Source organism: Podarcis cretensis (genome assembly GCF_951804945.1).
Source record: "Podarcis cretensis genome assembly, chromosome: 6".
In the NCBI taxonomy this organism is placed as follows: Eukaryota; Metazoa; Chordata; class Lepidosauria; order Squamata; family Lacertidae; genus Podarcis; species Podarcis cretensis.
This window is the reverse complement of record NC_137175.1, coordinates 46,384,377-46,402,279: the sequence shown is the minus strand read 5'-3', so window position 1 is coordinate 46,402,279 and position 17,903 is coordinate 46,384,377.

Sequence of the window (17,903 nt, the reverse complement as noted above, 5' to 3'; positions counted from 1 at the left end):
TTGGGCACCACTGCAGAAAAGGCCTTGTAGCCTCAGACAGAGGCAGCAGCTCTAGTATAGATATATTGGTACACATTAGTTGGTTGGAGAAGAGCATTGCAAAATTCAGAAAAACAAACTGCCTGAGTTTTGGTTCACATACTGTTTCGGATAGAATGAATCTTGTAGGTTCAGTTATAAATGTGAACTAAATCAAATTCATTCCCCATTCCTAGTTGAGAATGGTTTTCTGGCAATTCTTCAGCTTCTCTAGAGTATCAGGGGTTCAACATCCATTTGAGCAGAAGCAAATGAACAAAGGTCAGAGAAATAGATAGCTTCTGATACCAAAAGGGGGGGGGGAGGATTAAATAGTTGGGTTTGTTTAGCCAGGAGGGGAAATGGCTGCAGGGGAGGAAGTGACAGAGGTTTATAAAACAATGAGTGGCATGGAGAAAGTATGAAAATAAAGGATTCATTCTCAAAATGGAACTCTCTGTGTCTCCAGCGCTGAGTTTTTAATCTGTGTTTAATCGGTGGAGGAGGTATAAAGGGAGCAAAGACGAGCCAGTCAGACAAACACAGGGAAGAAGAAGCTTCTTCTTCCCACCCCTCCACCCCCTCCAATGCCCAGGCAGTCCCAAGACAAATAAGAAAGCAAACAAGAAAAAGTGGAAAGGTGGGGGACAAAAACTGTCCAGAAGTCCTCAGGTGGTTGTGCTCTCCTCTCAGCATCTGGAAAAAAAGCTCATATTTGAAGCTTCCCAGCCTGCCCTCTCCTCAAGCGCTGTGCTTCATGGGAGCCGCCATCTTAGTGAAGCACCTGTTTCATACATGGGCTGGAGCAGCGCCAACAGCACCATCTGCAGGAAGACAGGTCTGCTGCACTTTTAATTTGAGCACTGCAGGAAGAAATCCAGCAGGTGAAGCTGTCATGACTAGGACTTGTAAATAAGAATGTTTGTGAGGGTATTTGGTGGGGGAGTTTGAGGGGGAAGCCTGGAGTGCCGTCACACAGTGTACATAGGACCAAGAGACATGGACAGTGAGCAAGCTGCTGCAGCGACGTGCAACACCTGTGCTATATTTGTCTTCCTGCCTGAGCTCATGCAAAACTACACCTGCACCAAGGGGAAGCTGGTTGCCTTCCTGAAAGAGAAGGTACAGCAACTTGAAGCCTGCCGATCCACACTTTGAGCTATCAGACAAGATGAGGAAATTCTCACTAGAGTGGATTGTCCTGGAACAGAGACGCAGCCAGAGTGTCCCTAGGCAGAAGAAAGATCACTCAATGCAGGAAGCAAACCCCTGAAGAATGTGACACACAAAAAGGAGGACTGTCAAGAGTCCTGCTGTGTCTCTGGAGCTCAGAGGTTGGGTGGCCATCTGTCATGTATGCTTTAGGTGAGATTCCTGCATTGCAGGGAGTTGTACTAGATGACCCCCGGGGCCCTTCCATCTCTACAATTCTATTTCTATGTTATGTTGTTGTTGTTGTTTAGTCGTTTGGTCGTGTCCGACTCTTCTGACCCCATGGACCAGAGCATGCCAGGCACTCCTGTCTTCCACTGCCTCCCGCAGTTTGGTCAAACTTATGCTGGTAGCTTCGAGAACACTGTCCAACCATCTCGTCCTCTGTTGTCCCCTTCTCCTTGTGCCCTCAATCTTTCCCAACATCAGGGTCTTTTCCAGGGAGTCTTCTCTTCTCATGAGGTGGTATTGGAGCCTCAGCTTCAGGATCTGTCCTTCCAGTGAGCACTCAGGGCTGATTTCTATGTTATACATTAACATTAAGACAAAATGGAAAGCTAGACAGTAGGATCAACATGAAGAGTGATATGTGTTCCAACACTTAGCCCTGTGACTTAATCATTATAGGGTATTGAGGTGACTTCTAGCATAAAGGTTTTGTTTTAAAGAACTAGGTACAAAGACAGATGAGATGAACTTTATTGATGGCCAATACCTATGTTCTCTAGGACCACCCTTTCCACACTCAAAGACAGCAGACCTCTGATCATAAGATGCTGAGATCAAACAACAGAAACTGGATACAGTGGTACCTTGGGTTACATATGCTTCAGGTTACAGACTCCGCTAACTCAGAAATAGTGCTTCAGGTTAAGAACTTTGCTTCAGGATGAGAACAGAAATCGTGCAGCGGTGGCGCAGCAGCAGCAGGAGGCCCCATTAGCTAAAGTGGTGCTTCAGGTTAAGAACAGTTTCAGGTTAAGTACGAACCTCCGGAACGAATTAAGTACTTAACCTGAGGTACCACTGTATCACCATCTGTGATAGACAGGCCCTGGATATGCCTCCTGGTGACCCAACAACCAATGGGAGCTGGAAAGTTGGTCAGTCAGGAGAGAGAGGAATTTAAGTTAGATGCTGACATCTAAGTTTATAAATTTCTCAGAGGCGCTTGGCTGACCTCAGTTGAAAGGCAGAATGTGAAGCTGGGTGGACAATTGTTTCAACTCGAGATGGAAATCCTTATGAATTATAGCCAATTACATTCCATTCAGAATAGACCCTTTGAAGTTGATGGAAATAAGTTAGTTGTGTCCATTGGATATGACACTATGCTTTTGCTTTTATTTCCTCCGTTAACTGCATTCCTTGGATTCTCATTTTCTACAGCCCCTCTACACAGGTGGTAGAGTCCAAGTGCAGACAGGTAAAACCAGATCCTGCTTTGTCACTAAGAATAGATTTCTTGAACTGTCAAGCAAGATCATCCTTTTTGTTTTCTGGTAACATGGCAGATCCTCTCTGTTCCTCAAGAAGAGTAGAATCTGCAGATTCCATTTTTAAAAAAAAAAACAGTGTAGTACTAAGTAAATGCTGCTTTGTTATCAGAGAGGAAATGGCAATCTCTTGTTTGCTTTAGAATGTTAAAGTGCCACTTAGCAGTCCAAGACATTACAGAAAAACTCCTTTGCCATCAGTAGTTCAGGCTGTGGTTGATCCAGAGGGGAAAGGTCCCCATTTCCTTCACTAGTTTCTTTGCAATGGAAAGCCGCAAGACAGATAAGCGCACAATCAAAACACTGTTTTGCTTCTAAAATTAAAGGATGCCTACACATTAAAGTTTCACAAGCACTGGCATAAGCACTCCATGTACATTCCCATGCTATCAATAACTTAGAGGGGTTTAAGTCTCTCTTTTGAAATACTGTATATCAAAGTTATCTTATCGTGGTGGAACAGTTTTCTCTAGATTGCCTCCTTTGTCACTGCGAGTGGCTTTTTTCTTTTCTCATTTTGAGGAGTACTTTATAATCCAAGTCAGGTTTTACACACGTGGCAGGAGGTAGGGATGGGACTCTGGTGTGCTAGAGCCAATAAACTTTTCATTAACTCAGTGTTAGAAGAGCAGCCTGTACTTCTAGCGATGTTCAGTGGAAAACAAGTGCCCTGCATCCACTCCGACTGGCTTCCCCTCTTGTCCTTGTACGAACTGGCAGCACCTGATCCTTCATGGCAGACTCACAAACTGCAAGACAGAGTTGCTCTTTCACTGCTCCCATCTGCCTGTGTAAGAACCTAAACAGCTTTCCTCGGCCCAGCAAGGAATCACGTTGTGCAGCTCATCTTCCCACTAGGAAAGGTGAACAAAGGGATATATTTCAGGATTAACTTAGTTCATAGAAATACTCATCCTCTAAACCAGGGACGAGGAACCTGTTGCCCTCCAGATATTGTTGGTCTACAACTCACATTATCCTTGACAAAACAAAATAAAAAAAATTCCTTCCAGTAGCACCTTAAAGACCAACTAAGTTAGTTCTTGGTATGAGCTTTCGTGTGCATGCACACTTCTTCAGATATCTGAAGAAGTGTGCATGCACACGAAAGCTCATACCAAGAACTAACTTAGTTGGTCTTTAAGGTGCTACTGGAAGGAATTTTTTTATTTTGTTTTGACTATGGCAGACCAACACGGCTACATTATCCTTGACAATTGGTCATGGTGACCGGAGCTGATGTGAGTTGGAGTCCAACAACATCTGGAGGGGCACAGGTTCCCCATCCTTGCTCCAAACAAACCACACTGGGATCGTTTTGATGAAGGCTGGTATACAAATTACATAAACAAACAAAGAGTATACAGTGGTACCTCAGGTTAAGAACTTAATTCGTTCTGGAGGTCCGTTCTTAACCTGAAACTGTTCTTAACCTGAGGTACCACTTTAGCTGATGGGGCCTCCCACTGCTGCCATGCCGCCACTGCACGATTTCTGTTCTCATCCTGAAGCAAAGTTCTTAACCCGAGGTACTATTTCTGGGTTAGCAGAGTCTGTAACCTGAAGCATCTGTAATCTGAAGCGTTTGTAACCCGAGGTACCACTGTATCATATTTTGGTTTTCTCAGCATGTTGCATATCTAGGTGTTAAGTTTGAGACTTCTTTTTTTTGGCTTACATTCGTGCACTGCTTAAAGTTTGGTTCTCTCTATGTAATAAAAACTGGGTGTTTTTTTAAAAAAAATCTACTCACTACTGAAAAATCTTATTCTAGTGCTTATTCTATCATGTTCTGATTATTGCCTTTTTTTGCTCATTGGTCTTCAAGTCTCTCAGTGTAAATTATCTCGATTCTCAACTCTTCTTGCTCATCTTTTTCTTTCTAGCCATGATGACTATGTTCTATCACTGTATACCTCTGAATAGCAAGTACTGGAAGTCTCACATCACAGAGAATTGCTGTGGCACTCATGTCCTGCTTATAGACTTCCTAGAGTCATCTAGTTGGCCACTGTGAGAATAGGTTGCTGCACTGGATGGGCATGGGCCAGTGACCTGATTCAGCAGGGTCATGTTATGTGTTTTTCGAGCTGTTTGACGCAACTGATGGTTGCTACTTCACATATGGCAGAGGGAAGCATACTTCTGTTCTTTGTGATGTTCCTCTTTTGCCATTCTCTGTGCTTCCTTTTTCCATCAAAGGCATGCCCTTATGTCCTCTCAACCCAACATGGTAGAAAGATGCTGACTTCCTTTTAAGAGGAGCCCCATGCCTTTCAGCCCTTAAAGACCAGCCACTCACATGCATCAAAGCACTTTTTTTTTTTTAGCAAAAGAGAAAAAAGGACCATTAATCAAGTAGATAGATCAAAAGCCACCTACATGCAGAGGTAAACAGCAGGAAGAAAATTGCTGGGAGGCTACTACCATCTCTAGTATTCTCAACTGGAGTTAATTTTATGTAAGAACTTGGAAGCAGCACTCTGAGCATGTCTCGGCTCCTCCACTTGTACCCTGTCTAAGCAAAGATAACTTTATCATAGCTTATGAATAGAAATGCAGGAGTGTCTTTAAATGTGGAAACTTAAGATATGGCACAATGGGAGAAATCTACCACATTAAAATAAACAACCTGACAGCCTTCATTAATTGCTGTTCGAAGGTTTCCTGTAGTTGCTAACATAACGCAGCTTAGAAACAAAGATGAGGTAGCAGGAGAAATGCCTGTGCTGGAGAAGGTTACCTAGCATGAAAGCCACTGGGATCTACAGAGTTAGGGCCCCTGCAGACTGGTGGGTGTACTCTGCAACATGTCACTGGCACAAAAATAGTGCACTAATCATGGATCAATACTGCATCACCCACTCAGCATTTTGCTTTGTTAGGTGTTAGGTGCTATTAGGGGCTGGGGTATTGGTTTAGGTTTCTCGTTGGAGGAGTTGTTGCTGTTGTTATGTTGTAGTTATGCATTTTTTCATGTTTTAAGCCACCTTGAGTATGGTTGGAACAGTGGAATACAAATAAAGTTATGTGTATATGTATGCATTTTATTATATTATTTATTGCACTTCTTAGTGCACTTTAGGGACGCAGGTGGCGCTGTGGGTTAAAGCCTCAGCGCCTAGGACTTGCCGATCGAAAGGTCGGCGGTTCGAATCCCTGCGGCGGGGTGCGCTCCCGCTGCTCGGTCCCAGCGCCTGCCAACCTAGCAGTTCGAAAGCACCTCCGGGTGCAAGTAGATAAATAGGGACCGCTTACCAGCGGGAAGGTAAACGGCGTTTCCGTGTGCGGCTCTGGCTCGCCAGAGCAGCGATGTCACGCTGGCCACGTGACCCGGAAGTGTCTCCGGACAGCGCTGGCCCCTGGCTTCTTGAGTGAGATGGGCGCACAACCCCAGAGTCTGTCAAGACTGGCCCGTATGGGCAGGGGTACCTTTACCTTTAGTGCACTTTTTATATACAGTGGTACCTATGGTTGTGAACGGGATCCGTTCCAGAGGCCCAATCGCAACCTGAAAAGAATGCAACCCGCGTCTGTGCACGCGTGGGTCGCGATTCACCGCTTCTGCTCATGCGCGTGACGTCATTTTGCATGTTTGCGCATGTGCGAGGGGTGAAACCCAGAAGTAACCCTTTCCGGTACCTCTGGGTTGCTGTGGGACGCAACCTGAAGCAAACGTAACATAAGGTATGACTGTATATACAAAAAGTAACTGAAATCAACTTTCAAAAAAAGTAGCACATAAATCAAAGCCAACATAAAACTAAAACAGAGTGAAACCTTAAAACGCAACATTTTTCAGCAGTATTTCCCATGGTTACTGCATTAGTGCAATCTGGAGAGTCACTCTTGTGCTATAGCACAACAAAAGCAGGAAAACACCCTTACCCTCACCCCCTGGAACATTTGTGGTATAAAAAGTTACAGAATTTTGGCAGGAAACTGCAGGACACACACCAATTTGAAACAAAGCAGAATGTCTGCCACTCCACCTGAAACCTTTGCTGAGGCAAAGTGGGATATCATGTAATTGTCTCTACGCCATCATGAGCACAAATTATTATAAATGCACAATAAAAAGGACATCTAGAGGGCCCTCAGTGTTTTCCTAAAAGTTATATAGCAAAGGGAAACACATGCTGAGCTGCTTTTAGCCATTGTATCAATGGAAGCAATTATACTATTCCTTTTCAGTGTCTGCAAATTGTCGAACACATCTTCTCTACTATATTATCTATCCAAAAGTTCCCAGCATCTTCAAAAACACCCTTTTACACTGAAGTAGAAGCCTACTTCTCAATCAAGTATCTTGGACACCTACACGCAATTCATGCAGCTGGGCTTAAAAAATGGATTTTTATTTATTTGTTGGATGTCTTCCTCTTCCAGCAAGGAGCACAGAAAGTAAAGGACAAAACAAGAACTGAAATAATATAATAACAAGATTCTCAACTGAAACACACATATACTATAGCAGCAACATTCAGAAACTTAAAATATCAACATATCAAAACCAATAAAAGTCTTTCAAATTTGTTTTTTTGCACAATTCATCCAAAGTTAAAAACTTACATTGATTTCAGTTAATTAATTTCATTGACATTAATGGGATCCCAAAGTGCTTATCTTTGGACACAAACACCCTACGGCACTGCCAGTCTCCTAAAATTGTGCAGGAAGTAAAAAGAGATCAGTCACAATTTGGATTCCATTGCAAGCAAGAGAAGTGCTACTCTCCAGCTCTTGTTCATTTGGTGAAAACTGTTGACACCCTAGCTAGAATGTGCTCAAGCTTAGAGCTCCAATGGAACACAGTAGCACTAGCAGAGACCATCTTAGGAAAGATGAATCTGACAGAGAGCATTCCAAATTGGCCTATCTTCCCCATGAAAGCATTCCTTCTGCAAACACCCCTGACCTAATAGGAGACAGAGCAGAAGAATCTTTGTGTGTGAAAAGTACACAAAGCAAATGCTTATTACAATAAGGGTCCAGGGCCAGGTTGCGTTTCCAGGGTTTAAAAATATTCAGTTCCACTGCAATTTAATTAATCCCAGGAGACTGTTTACTTTCTCTTTGTGCCTGAAGGGGAACTGTAGCAAAAGGGTTTACAGCGCATCAATTCAAATGCTGCTTTGGGAGTCTGCCAATCTACTGTAGCCTCACAGTGAGACCAGAAAGGCTGAATTTGTGCTAACTCTGGGACTGGAGCATAAGACAGACTGCAGTTGGTTTCCCTCTAAGAATTATTTTTGGAATGCTACAGTTAATTGGGTGTGATGTAGCTAGGGTCCTTCGGAGAGCCCTTACCCAGCCACCTTGGGGGATCATAGAATTCAATCTGGTTGTCTCAGCTTTACCACTAGGCCTAGATACACCCTACAGTAACACACTAATCAAAAGCTGCCACACCTACTGAGTTAGACCAGTATGGTATTTTTGAGGGGGGAAATCTAACTGGGGTATCAAGTCGCCAGGTGCCAACATCTGTGCACGTAACTCCCTTAGAGGGTCATCATCACACCCTTTCCCCATCACTCAATTAAGAGGTCCAAAGCAGTAGCACAGGTTGAGATCAGGTACATTAGAATCTCACCCAGTCAGAACACACCAGTTGTCAATTACCAAAGAGCAAATACATATTGATTCTAATAATTCATAATATTTGTCTAGCATGTATAAGAGGCAGATAGATCATGCCATGTGTGCTACAGAGGAGGCAACAGCTGAGTCAGGAATGAAAAGTACCTATTGGCCTTCCTGACAGAGGATGTAGCCTGGAGCTCCGGCTGAAGACCAGAAGCAATCAGCAGATGATTAAACCTCCTTTTAGTCTTTCCCCACACATGAAGAACACAACTCAGAGTGAATTAGGTTATGTCTTTCTAGAACCTTCCCTAATGTTTCTATATATTGGGTAGTGGGGAATCAAGTCAGCCCATGGCTACAACATCCACTTTTCCTCTCAAAAAAGGAAGGATGAAGAAAGGTTGCAATCTGGCTGCAAAACAAGATCATAACTGTCACTGACCTAAAAAGTATATATCTTTCCTACAGTTTAACCCATTTTATCCAAACCCTTTGTGGCCACTTGGGTAACACCACAGTTCTATGGGTCAGTTTTATTTTGACCTGATAAATATCTGTTGATATAGTTCTAGGCCGGGGTGGGGAACCTCAGCTCCAGGGGCCAAGTGAATCCCCTGAATTTTTTCTAGTCCTCTCTGCTTCAGAGCTTTTGTTTCTGTTGCCAGGTGGAATACTGTCCGTGTGTGGTAGCCAACGACTGCTGGAACCTGTTAATGGAGTTCATGCAAAGCTTCATGGGAAGTCACGCTCTTGAAATCCCTTCTGTGTTTGGCAAGAAGCATGACAACATCTACAGCTCAGCTGGCACAATGGTCCAGTATGTGGAACAAGATTCGCAAGTAGCAGCAGGTGCCTGTTGCAGGATTCAGATGAGGAAAGCCTTGTAAGGCCTTACTTCACGGGAGCAATCACTTTGCTGAATAGTCAGTTGAAATTGCAGTTCCATCCCAGTAGTCCAGATTGCAATTGTTTCCCATTAGAGTGAACTGTGTGTCATGCACATCTCTGTCCCCAACAGCTTGCCATCACAATTATCCTGCATTGCAGGGAGTTGGACTAGATTACCCTCGGGGGTCACTTCTAACTCTACAATTCTATGATTCTATTATTCTACCGTACTCTGTGATAACCCAGCACCTGCCACCTGAGGCAGCTTTCTCGCTAAAATGCTGTAAACATATAGATTTTACCAAGGTAAGGAGGGACAAGTTGAAAATTGCTTGTTGTTCTTTGTGCCAGGGAGAAAACCGCCTAGTACAAACATGGCTTAAAGGGATAATAGATGGATCACAAGAGTGTTAATGCATTACACCAGGGATGGCCAATATGTGAACCTCCAGATATTGATGAACTGCATCATCCCACACACTTGGCCATGCAGGCGACTTCCGGGTTAGCGCCTCCGGCAATGGCTGAATTCCTCTGATCGGGAGGAATTTGCTTCGTGGGAATCCGGGTCTGGTCGCCACGGCGAAGGCGGAAACCCACTAGAAATCACAGGCGGGTGAAACCTGTGAACGTGGGATTTGGCTGGCACCTTTTGCACCTCCCCTACTCACGGGGAAACCCGGTTTCGGGGATCCGGAGCGACGTGGGGTGAGCGGCGCGGTGCTTCGAATTGACTGCTTCTTCCACGGAGCGAAGCCGCATAGCTGTTGCCGGAGAGCGCTGACTTTTTCCTGTGGACAATTTGATCTTAAAGCAACTACCCGTGAGTAGAGCGGAGAATTGGATTTTTAAACGTCTTAATTTGGCACCGAAATGGGGAGGTTCAAAACAGGAAGTCCACCTTCCCCTTTTGTAAATAGATTGAAGCAATGAGGATGCAAGCTGAAGTCTCGGAAAGCCTATTGTAAAGGACTAAATTTCCATCAGTAAAAAATACTAAACCCCCCTTGGTGGCAGGAGAAGAGGGGGGAAAGTTTTGGACTGAGTATACCTGCAGGAGAGAGCGAACAGAGTTAATATACCACTGCTCCGATCCTGGAAACGGGCTGCCAACAGGACTGACCGTGATTAGAACATTCACTGACAGTTAGTTTAAATAAGAGGAATACATTGTTTCCATTGTCTCCGTCTGCGTTTAAAAAGGAGTAAAAGTAACAGAAAATTGAAACTAACTTTATTGTTTGAATTGAGTTTAAAAGGACTAATACAAATAGAAACTGTTTCCCTATAGAGGAACTGTTTCCCTCTAGAGGAAGCCTTTGAAACTGTTGCAAGAGTTGAGCTGGGGGAATCTCCAGCAGCAAGATAAAAATCTGTGAGATTCTGGGGACCTTGAATCGGTTAAGAATGTTGACAGAAGAGGCTTTAGTGGTTGTATTATGTAAGATAAGTGACTCACTGGAACAGCTTCATAAAAAGGTGGATGTGGTAACTACCAAAATCAACAATTTGGGACAAAAAGTGAACACCAATATAGAAACTATTCAGAAACTGACACAGGAACCTATTTTGACATGGCTGTGGAGAAGGCTAGGGAGAAAGTTATTGCCGTTGAACCTAAAGTAACACAGTTGGAGAGAGAGAGAGTCCCAGCCTTACAGATGCAATTTGATGACCATAAGTTGATGCCTGCTATGATTGAATTTAAAGAAAATCAGATTTCGAGGATCAGAGCCCTACCTGAACTGGAGAAGGAAAGTTTGATAGATTTCCTCATACAGGAATTTGATGACTTTTGGGACTGGGACTTGGGTCAAGAAGAGATTAAAACTGTGAGGGCCTTCGGACTTGGAAGAGGAGGGAAAAAAGAGAAGAACAAAATAAGAGACTGTTGGAACTACCAGATGAATTTAGAAGAACAACAGTCAAGAGTGGAAATTTTGAAAGACGTCCTGAAATACCTTTTGGATCTTAGATTTAACTACGGAGATTTGGTTGCCCTGTCGAGAAGGAATAAAATCATATTTAGGTGGCAGTTTTCCCGAGATCTACTCTTTAGCCTTAAAGGAAGGAAAATGAAAATAAGATCAGTGGGAGACAAAGTAAAGTTCATGTATAAATATGAAGAAGACTCACAGAAGAGACTTGGAAAAGAGTTAAGAGCATCGGACAGAAGATCACCAGGTTGATGGACTATAGGGAATTGGTGGATATGACTGGCAGAATCCGGGACCAGGGAGAAGAGTCAGTGGAAGAAGATTGGAAAAAGTTTAAAGACTATTTATAAAAATATTGTAAAATTAATGAGTGTTAGAAAAATGTTGGAAAGGAGCTATATGGCTTTAGTAGAAATGTTACAAGGAATTAAGTACAAATAGATTATTAGAGTATTAAAGGGAAAATAAGGTTAAAATATGTTAAGACAATTATATATTAAAGGGAAAAATAAGGTTAGAATATGTTAAGATAAATTACAGGACAGAAAACAGAGGAAGATGGAAAGGAATTGCTGAAGCAGTTAATTAAAGTGGAATACGAAAAGGGAGGTGTGAGGAGGTCGTTGAAACAAGTAAATGAAAGTTAAGATACTGAACGTATTAGATGTGTTTTAAATTGTATTTGTTTGGTTTTGTTAATTTAATGTTTTGGGGTTGGTGTTGTGTGGTGTTTTTATTTTTGTATTATATTGTTTTGTTTGACTTTTTTTTCTTTCTTTTGTAGTCTTTAAAATGTTAATAAATATTATTTAAAAAAAAAACAAAACACTTGGCCATGCAGGCTAAGGCAGGATGAGAGTTGTAGTTCAGCCACAGCTTAGCAGCAACACATGGATTAAGTGAAATTGCCATGTTTGAGCCTCTTGGATTTCCTTTGCATTTTCAGGTTCTTCTGCTCCAAACAGCAGGTGTCATAACAGGCTCTTTCACATACGCAACCTAATGAATGAGAAAGCCCAGCATTTCGCAACCACAGATATTCCACAACTGCCATTCAAACCAGATCTTGTTACATAGGCAAAATAGTGGAATTCAAAGAATAGGGCACAGCACCAGAAAAGAAAAGAAAAAAAAAACACTACAAGCAATAAAAGGGAAAATAAACAAAGGATTGTGTTTCTTTTTTCTTTTTCCCTCTTGTCCTTTCTGGAAACTGATTTGGTTGGGTTCAATGGCTCTTCCCACAAGATCATGGCAGTAGAGAGTAAGAAAATAAATGACTTGGTCTGAAGGAATCTCCCTGCCAGCTCACCTCAGGTTCACCACAAGGACAATAGACATGTACCTTATGGTAGCCTGTAATAAAACCATTGAGGGTTATGGATATCATCAAATAAACCACAGGCACGTAATCCTTGACTGTCTTGTCTCTAACATCAGGTGGAATTTCCTGGACTTAATCATGCTTTGTGAGTCACACAAAGGTAAAGTAATACTCTTCAGCAGAAATGACACTGAAGCTTAGAACTTCCGCAGCAAAGCCCACCTGTCTGGACCACATTTATATCCAAATTTTTCTACACATGTCAGATGTGTATGGAACTTTTATTTATGTGTGTCAAATGACCCCCTTACAATGTAAACAACAACACAACATGCTTCTTTGTTTTAATTCAGTTTACTCCTTATTCCCAGGATGGCTGTGGATAAACACTTGCCAGATCTGGGCCACCTTGTTTAAACACACTGTGCTCAGCACTGCATGTGCAAAGGTATACAGGTAAGGAGTGTTTCTCATAGAATCATAGAATCATAGAGTTGGAAGAGACCACAAGGGCCATCGAGTCCAACCCCCTGCCAAGCAGGAAACACCATCAGAGCACTCCTGACATATGGTTGTCAAGCCTCTGCTTAAAGACCTCCAAAGAAAGAGACTCCACCACACTCCTTGGCAGCAAATTCCACTGTCGAATAGCTCTTACTGTCAGGAAGTTCTTCCTAATGTTTAGGTGGAATCTTCTTTCTTGTAGTTTGGAACCATTGCTCCGTGTCCGCTTCTCTGGAGCAGCAGAAAACAACCTTTCTCCCTCCTCTATGTGACATCCTTTTATATATTTGAACATGGCTATTATATCACCCCTTAACCTCCTCTTCTCCAGGCTAAACATGCCCAGCTCCCTTAGCCGTTCCTTATAAGGCATCGTTTCCAGGCCTTTGACCATTTTGGTTGCCCTCCTCTGGACACGTTCCAGTTTGTCAGTGTCCTTCTTGAACTGTGGTGCCCAGAACTGGACACAGTACTCCAGGTGAGGTCTGACCAGAGCAGAATACTGTGGCACTATTACTTCCCTTGATCTAGATGCTATACTCCTATTGATGCAGCCCAGAATTGCATTGGCTTTTTTAGCTGCCGCGTCACACTGTTGGCTCATGTCAAGTTTGTGGTCAACCAAGACTCCTAGATCCTTTTCACATGTACTGCTCTCAAGCCAGGTGTCACCTATCTTGTATTTGTGCCTCTCATTTTTTTTTGCCCAAGTGCAATACTTTACATTTCTCCCTGTTAAAATTCATCTTGTTTGTTTTGGCCCAGTTCTCTAATCTGTCAAGGTCGTTTTGAAGTGTGATCCTGTCCTCTGGGGTGTTAGCCACCCCTCCCAGTTTGGTGTCATCTGCAAATTTGATCAGGATGCCCTTGAGTCCATCATCCAAGTCGTTGATAAAGATGTTGAATAAGACCGGGCCCAAGACAGAACCCTGTGGCACCCCACTAGTCACTCTTCTCCAGGATGAAGAGGAACCATTGATGAGCACCCTTTGGGTTCGGTCAGTCAGCCAGTTACAAATCCACTGAGTGGTAGCATAGTCACGTCCGCATTTTACCAGCTTCTTTACAAGAATATCATGGGGCACCTTGTCAAATGCCTTGCTGAAATCAAGGTAGGCTACATCCACTGTGTTCCCTTCATCTACCAGGCTTGTAATTCTGTCAAAAAATGAGATCAGGTTTGTCTGACATGACTTATTTTTCAGAAATCCACGCTGACTATTGGTGATCACAGTATTCCTTTCTAGGTCTCACAGACTGTTTACTTAATGATCTGCTCCAGAATGTCAGACTGACTGGGCGGTAATTATTTGGGTCCTCTCTTTTCCCCTTTTTGAAAATAGGGACAACATTTGCCCTCCTCCAGTCTGCCGGGACTTCGCCTGTTCTCCAAGAATTCTCAAAGATGACTGCCAGTGGTTCTGAGATCACATCTGCCAGTTCTTTTAATGCTCTTGGATGCAGTTCATCTGGCCCTGGAGACTTGAATACATATAAACTAGCCAAGTATTCTTGTACTATCTCCTTAGTTATTCTGGGCTGTGTTTCCTCTGCTGAATCATTTGCTCCAAATTCTTCAGGTCGGGCATTGTTTTCTTTATCGGAGAAGACTGAGGTAAAGAAGGCATTGAGGAGTTCAGCCCTTTCTGTGTCCCCTGTTTGCATTTCACCATCTTCTCCTCTGAGTGACCCCATTGTTTCTTTGTTCTTCCTTTTGCTACGAACATACCCATAAAAGCCTTTTTTGTTGCTTTTAACCTCTCTAGCAAGCCTGGGTTCATTCTGTGCTTTAGCTTTTCTGACTTTGTGTTTCTGACAACAGTGCAAAAGATAAGATGCCCCTGTGGCTGCAGACTCCTCTTTCAGTGACACATTTCCCTTCGTTGCATTGGAGCAAAACTTTTTCATGCTTTATTTAAAAGGTAAGAACTTTATTTAACAAGCTAAGCATTGGACATGCTCACCTATAGTTTGGACACACCCACTTGGTTCTCGGAGGGTTGGCCAGATAAGAATCTGACCCTCAGACTGAGAAAGATTCCCCAACCCTGTTCATTACACAAGTGGAATCAAGATTTGCAACACTCATACTAATGCTGCTTGGATGTTACGTGCTCATCTAAAGCTTCCCAAGCAAGTGAAATCTCCATTAGCACAACTAGTAGCTTTAACTAACTTTAAGGCAACTTCATGAGGCATTTCCCCCACGCCATAGGAAAAACATGGGCATTGTTACTTCTGCAGTATGGCGTGCTTGTTTCTGTAAGTGTTTTTACAACTTGGATTCCATATGAAGCAGTCCTGAAGCAGCAAAGCCAATCACTGGCCAGTTCCACAAATGGCAGCCATTTAGAGAAACCTGAGCACAAAGCTGAACAGATCTGCACTTGATCACGTTGGTCAGTGTGCTCACTAAGCTCCATCTGCACAAGAACTTCCACACTCATAACAAACAACAAGGAAGTTCATATGCAGGTGGAACTCAGCACACTGGGTGCACACATGTAAGAAACACAATGAGCATCTTGGAGAACTCTATGCATGCACTAAGCATGCAAGCACCATGGAAAAGAGATGAAGCCCCAACACGTTTGGATTGCAAAAGTGCCCCCACTTTCAGTACAACTTATTTCCATGCTGTATTGTTAGTATCAAGGCTTTAGTTTGAACAACCACTTCAAGCAGCAAGACTTTGAAACACTGAACAAATCCTTGTTTTCTAGGACTCCCCAGGAAATCTTGGAATAAATCTGTAACCAACAAAATTGCAATGGATAAATCCCACAAAGAAGGACTGGGAAAATGTGTTTACTACTCAAGCTTGAAGAGTGATAGCCAGCCCAGCACCTTAACTATCACTCACTTTGTGAACCTAGACAGGTTATGTTTTGTTAGATGGGCTTGACTGACAATTGTATATATTGATGGGTCTTGATAGCACTTTGTTGGAGACGGATGTTTTTCTTAGTGCACACAAAATGCACTGACTTGCATGAGAGAAAACTACTACTAGAGAAGGGCAAAGCTTTATAAACAGAGTTATACAAATCCAGTGCTCCATAGCTGCCAGAGATTAGAGTTCTATAGGTATCACTTCCGCACTGTTGCAATTTGTAAATGTCACATGGCCTGCTCTTTTTGTTTCCTTGGTTCTTTGGCAAGTCACTGAGCATTAGGGATGTAAAGTCATCAAGGTTTGCAATGCTTTTGCAATGGTCTAGCCACAAGAGCTGATTATGTTTCCAAACTGGCACAGGTAGCAGGAAAATCAGGTCCTGAGTTTCCTCTACCTGAGCACTTATTGCATGACATTCACTTGCCTCAGAATTATTAGAGCTTTTGTAACATCCAATAAGGGCAGTCTTCTCCAGGAGGTGGAAATAGTATTACAGCATCAACAGATTATGACGCAGCAGTAAATGAGGAGCTGATCTCATTACCGCCTGGTTGCACTGTGTCAGCCTAGCTCCCTGTGGCCTAATGTCCAACTTTTAAGTAGCACCTAAAGCATCATCTGTATAACCCCCTACATTTGTTAATGAAAGATGCAAAGAAATAAGCATACCCAACAGTATATAATTTATTATTATCAGCTCTGGCCATGGCTGTCTAACAACAGGGAGAATGCTGCTCCAAGCAGGGCCTGAGAATAGGAACACAAGGATACAGGAAGCTGGCTTGTACCAAGTCAGGCCACTGGCCCATCTAGCTTGTGTGGTCTCGTATAGTTACTAGCAGCCACTCTCCAGTGTTTCAGACAGGGGACATTCCTAGTCCAACTGGGAGATGTTGGGGATTGAACCTGGGACCTTCTGCATGCAAAACTGTTGCTCTTCCACTAAGCTATGACCCTTCCCCAATTTTTAGGCCCCTTTGGTGGAACACATTAATGCAAACCAAAGGCTCATCCACACTTCGGCTTATCATGTACCTAGACAGCACAGGTCCAAGCAGTTCTGTGTTTGCCCCACAGCTTTCCCCTGAAAAGCACATTGTTTACCACTGAATTGGAACAAAAGGCAATTGTGAAAAACCTGATTGTCGTTTGGTCTGATTTAACAGTAAGCCATGAGTTTCCCCTGGGGAAAAGCAGGCAGGCAAATGGAGGTGTGGATGAGCCCCAAGTTGCTTGGGAAAGCTAGGGAGGGATGTCATTTTTTGTTTTATGGTTTTCTGAGAAATCTACCTTTGGGCCACACATAGACTTCAGGCAAAGTTGGGAACTAAACTTTGATCTTCTAAATTATGGTCCACAGAGGTCTTCCTCCTCCTCCTCTTTCATCCCATCTAGCTGTTATTATCTACCAGGAGCAGTCCTTATCCATGTGTCTTGTCCATGTGTCCAATAAATCCCTATGTCTGCTTTGCTTTGTGTCATCTTGTGAGGGTTATCATTCTTTGGGGTTCAGCTTCCTCCCTCAGACATGGTACATGAAAAGTAGATGCAACACTTCCAGTTTCAATACATATGCACGACTGCTAAGGCACCATGCAATGCACAGCCCTCCATGGCACATACTGTAGATACAGATTTATATTTTGAAGAGATTGCTAGTCAAATCTGTTTATAATAATCTTTAACCCAAAGAGCAAAACACCCTACTGGCTTTTAAACTGGTGGAAGACTGGCAATTGAAGAGTAAATGAATGTAGCAGACTGAAGGTGGAAGAGACTCTTCCGAAGTATGTAAAAGAATAGTGATCCTTGGTATGAGAAATAAAGTGTTACATGTATGTCTCTGTTTTTGCTTGTGAAATGTTGGGAGCTTATATGAAAGCCATTGATCTGTTTTAATCTGCTCCAACAGCAAATGCAGGACAATTTAGTGAGTCAATCTCCCATAAGCATATGTTATTAATAGATTCTACTTCTGCAGCTTCTCAGTCCAACAATCCACAGATTACTTTATAATTTAGTGCCCTTAAAGTCAGAGG